This window comes from Pygoscelis adeliae, unplaced genomic scaffold, assembly GCF_000699105.1.
Source record: "Pygoscelis adeliae isolate BGI_AS28 unplaced genomic scaffold, ASM69910v1 Scaffold218, whole genome shotgun sequence".
In the NCBI taxonomy this organism is placed as follows: Eukaryota; Metazoa; Chordata; class Aves; order Sphenisciformes; family Spheniscidae; genus Pygoscelis; species Pygoscelis adeliae.
The window spans coordinates 4859293-4864212 of NW_008825433.1; the positions used below are offsets into that span (position 1 = coordinate 4859293).

Here is a 4920-nt window from a genome sequence, read left to right on the forward strand (position 1 = left end):
ATCACCCAGAAAAGGAAAATAACTTCTTTATCTGACCTCTGCAGAAAACCCGAAGCCTCCGGCAGCCTTGGTAGCAAGATGAAGTAGATACTGGTCAATAGGAATCTTTCCACGGGTGTCTCTGGTCCAATCCTGCCAGCCCTCAGAGCACGCTTGGTTTTTGCACCCTCCAAGGAAGACTCGTACTTTTCTACCAGCTCCTGAATCATCTTTTTGTCATCACAAACATAACAGAGTAAATGGGTGTTCATTGAAGCTGGGAACTTTTAACCAGGACGACTTTTCTATTAACATTCATTCTGAATCCTTCTCCACAAAGGTGGAATGTTGGTCTCATATTGTTTATTGCTTCACGTTAAGTAAAACAATTGATTCTTCATGGAAGAAAAATACTGGCACAGAGGTATATCAATCAAAATCCTAGTCTCTAACCCACAACTGTGTTAGCATGTGGGTACCAGAAGAATACGTCAAAAGAATCAATGTACCTGCCTTTACCCTTCATTATATAGAAATAAAGAAGAATTTCTGATTCTGTGTCTGACTTGCTCTTCTCCCTTTTGTCTCTCTGAAGCAGGGCAACACAACATACACACACCGAGTTACCAAAATCCAGTATTTAAGACAGCAGAAAACTGATTATAATACTATGCTCTGCCAGCTCTCCAGAGATCTTATAACAGTTCGTAATTGCTAATTCAGCCTCAGAAACCCCAGTGAGATAGGCTGGAGCCATTATTTTTGTTTTTAAATATGAGGAAACTGAGACAGAGTCAAAGGCTACGACTCATGGAGTATTGCTTCAGGAAGAGCATCTTAGAAACGTGGACTTGCTGTGTCAGAGCAGAGTGGTTCATGAAGGCTCAGTGCCCGTTCTCACTGAACTCCAGAGCAGTGTGCCTGCTTAGCTTAACGGTGTTGGTCACGCATTGGCAGTTGCCACCACCAGATAAATCAGAAGAAGGTATAAAATCCCGGGGCATAAAATCCCATCATTCCCAGGGCATACACTAACCGCTTTTATAAAGAGCTCTGTTTTCGTCTTGCTTACTTACTGCATGTACCTTACGTTATTAGCTGTACAGCAGCCAACCTTTAACAGGCCAGAGAAAGGTGTCTTCTTCCTACAGCTTGCTTTGTGTCATTTTATGGCACCCTCCTGAAGAAAACTGTGAGGGTCCTTTAGATGGAGAAGACAGAGCTCGGCTATCCAGGTTTCTAGACAAGTGCTGTAACTGTTTATTTTTTAAAAATTAGAGGCAGCATCACAACCACAACATTTTTATTGAATTTATGACTGCAGTGCTCTGTGCTGAACTCAGAGCTGTTTCTGTGAGTTAGGCATCTATCCTTTGTGCCTTCTAGGTGAGACCCTATACCTGTTGTGTCTGGTTCCTGTTTCATCGCTCTGGGCATTATAATTCTGGATATTCTTTAAAGGCTGAAATGAAGTCTTCCAGTGGATTTTTGTGTTCCCAGGATTGGGCAGGCATCGGAAAAGGAGGCTGGTCTTGCTTTCCTTTTCTGTAACTGTAATGTTGGACTGAAGTGCCTGAAGTTGGACACCTAAAAGTCTTTTGCACTAGCTCATCCTGAGTCCAAAGGAGGAAAGAAAATTGTACTCTACATTCAAGCTCTGTGAAAGCAGAGTAATTAGCTCTTTATTAGGGAACCCACACACACTTTTAACTTCAGCTTCTGTGTTTTTCCAAGAACCTCTAGAACTTGAAATCCATAATATTTTGGATTGTTTGCTTTGTCTGAGAGCTACTTGTTTTAACTTATCACCCACCAAAATCTTCTTTGGGTCCTTTCTCCAGGATATATCAAAGGGATGAAAAAATCAAGTAACTCTCGGGGGAGGGATGCTGGTGTTCAGTTTTCCTTTACGCATTAGAGAATCAGGATAGTCTATTAGTGCTGTTGTAGTGAAAATACAGCTCTCCTTCGCAGTCTTTAGAATGACAAAGGAGCTGATTTTAGTGGTTGGTTACATATTCATTTTAATGGCATTTTCCTTCCTCCCTCATTAGCCAAGAAGAGGAATGTTTCAGATTACTGCTGTCTCCCACAGTTTTCCGTGTTCTCCCAGGGACGTGAATGTATCCAAGAGGCAAATGAAACCTGCTTTGGTTGTCTCTAAATATTTGAGTACCCAGGATTCCCTTCAAGGATTTTTCATTTAGCTGCCTCTCTTTCTGCATATACATTTCAGGTGATCTAAGAAGCTCATCCTATTTTTCTGCTGAAAATACTGATAGTCGCGTATCTGATTTACCATGACAGTGTAGAAGAAAGACAAGCATTTTTCCATGCTCAGCTCAAGACACCTTCGCAATCCATCTTCTTCTCCTGCACCTCCTTTTCATAGTCATCCTAGACTTGCAGAGCTGTAATTTGCAGAAATTAATGCCGTGGACATTACTCTCTGTTTTCTGGGATTGGATTATTCAAATTGTGGTTTATCTCTAGTATGGCTGCAGAGGTAGTTGGCTCCGATACACTTTATATTATAGCTTAGGTGCAGTGGTGGAGAATATGGACGTGCCACTTACAGGCTTGGAAATCACGGAGCTGGTCTGTGTTGCATGGAGCCCCAACTATAAACCTTGGCAGATTCAAAACATCTCAGTGCCTGCGCCACACTGGCAGGACCAGGTGGGCAGTCAGGAATAGCGTGCAGGGACAACTTTCAGAGCCACGAGAAGTAGGACAGAGTACAGCTGTGCACAGCAGCTCCATGCAAGCTGGATCTGAGCTAACACCATGCAAAACCACTGCCTCCGCACCTGCAGCTCCTGGTTCCAGGGCTTGTTCGTTCAAGCCATGATGTAGCCGCAGACCTAGACCTGGGCTAGCGCTGCACTGGGTTAATGAATCCTCTCTCTGGAAGACTGGGGAACACCAGTGTAACTCTGCAAGAGCCAACCTAGCTCTGATATGGCCAGATAATAAGCTTGACTGAACTCAGATGTGCACTGGACACAGACATTGGGTATATTACATTGTGTTCTCAGGTGCACCCAGTAGTACTTGTATAGGTTTCTCATCTCACAAGTTTTCCCATTACCTTTGACAAGGAGACTTTACTATGGGATCTCTCTCCCATCTCTTATCCGATAGTATTTATGTATATGGGAAGAAGAACAAATATGGCAGCTGAGATCGGCAAATCTGCCGAACAGTGCAACTGCAGCAGCTCAGCACACACATTTCCATTCTTAGTTGAATACATTTTGCAAGAGATTCTAAAGGTGAAAACCTGTCCACATATGACTTTATCAAACACAGCTTCATTCTTGGCTCGTTTGTTGCCTCTGATGCTTTACTTGATTACGCAGAGATAAGATAGACAGATTCAACCTGGAGTAGTGCCTGCCTTACACTTCCAAGAGGCTAGGGAATGACCGGGCAGAGTGCCCAGACTGAGGATGCTACCAGAGAGGCCACCTGACACAGAGAAAAATGGACCCGTTTCTCTAGCAGGGGTGCTAAATTAATTAACTGTAGTTTGTAATACATTTAATATGCTCTGGGCCTTTCAAGTTCAGGAAAAACAACACTTTGGAGGGAAATAACAGTAAATAATTTTTTGAACTAGCTGATTATGACTACTATTTCTCAACTTCTAGCTTTACTCCCAAGTCCTTGGCTTTCCTTTTTGCCCCATTTGTGTGCGTGATTTCCTTCAAACTGATTTAATAGAAAGCATATTTGCATGCACATTTTGTTTCACTTCAGTTTCTCCAAGATGAAGCTTCTTTGGGATTTTTGGCTTCCTGTATCTGCTTTTTGCCGCAGCTTCTCACTCTTCTCTTTGTTTTGGCTGAGGTACAAAATCTGAGATTCTGAGAAACTTTGCTTATTCAACTTTTTGAAAGAACCAGAAAATAATTCAGTTTTCTTCAGGGAAATTCTATTGCCTGTTTTCCTTTTTAATGCCTCTTCCATCTCTTTCTTAAGGATCTGTACTGCCCTTTTTATTTATTCTAGTTCTCCACATCTCTTTTTTCCTCCTGTTCTTCCTCACCCTCCCCCAACCTTTCATTTCCTCTTTCTTCCCAGCTTCTCTCCACTGTGGAGTAAAAACTCCTGTTCTCCTCTGCAGTCCTGCAGGGTTTTCCACTTAGCCATGCTTTGCATGAAGCGCCTTGCACCTTTGAAATGCCTTCTACCTTCAGAGTAGAAAAGTACACCTTGGTGTTGGCCATAATATTTGAATATAGCATGGGATTTTGAGTGTTATACTTCGATTTGACTATCCTCTGCGCTGCCTCCTCTTTCTGTGTGTCATTCTCCAGCACTGTCCTAACTTCCTGGACAAACCATGAGGAGGACACAGTCATGTTTATTCAGAAGTCCCACTTGAGAGGTGAAGTCAACTTCATGGTTTGCTGAGGCTTGTAGAAAGTTTTGAGGTGGTTATTAGCTGATTAATAATTATAGGAGAATGAATAATAACTTTTGTTGTTCCATAGGTACCTGGGAAAGGTACAGACACGTGTCCCGATCCTGTTACAAGAGGGAGAACGCCAGCATTTGGTACAACATTCCAGGAGAGAGTCAAAGTGACATTCCTGTTTCCCTTGAGACCATTTCCATCATCAAAGAAAAAGTACTTTGACTTCATGTCTTTTAAGAACAGCCTCGGGTTATCTCCTCTCAACATGATCTTGTCCCAAAGGACCACCTGGTTTAGAGCATTGTTTTTCGTTGAATATTCTGCAGACAAATATAGAAACAATTGTTTAACATTCCAGTCAAATATGCTCTGCAGATCTGCAGTAATGTCAAATGTGACGAATCCCGGATCACTTCTTTCTCTAGGTCCAGTGAAATCTTCTACAGTTTTTAGCGTGACCCGGGACAGGGCGATGCTGACGGGCACGCTCCGCTCCTTGAAGGCGGTGGTGATGAAGC

The 4920-nt window shown here is 42.7% G+C and overlaps 1 pseudogene across 1 annotated transcript; it reads right to left on the reverse strand.

Annotated features, from left to right (window-relative positions):
* Positions 1-4384: 4384 nt before the first annotated feature.
* LOC103922906 lies at positions 4385-4918 on the reverse strand (annotated as a pseudogene). The gene has a single exon (XR_663908.1). The product of XR_663908.1 is annotated as a signal peptidase complex subunit 3 pseudogene (transcript).
* Positions 4919-4920: the final 2 nt, after the last annotated feature.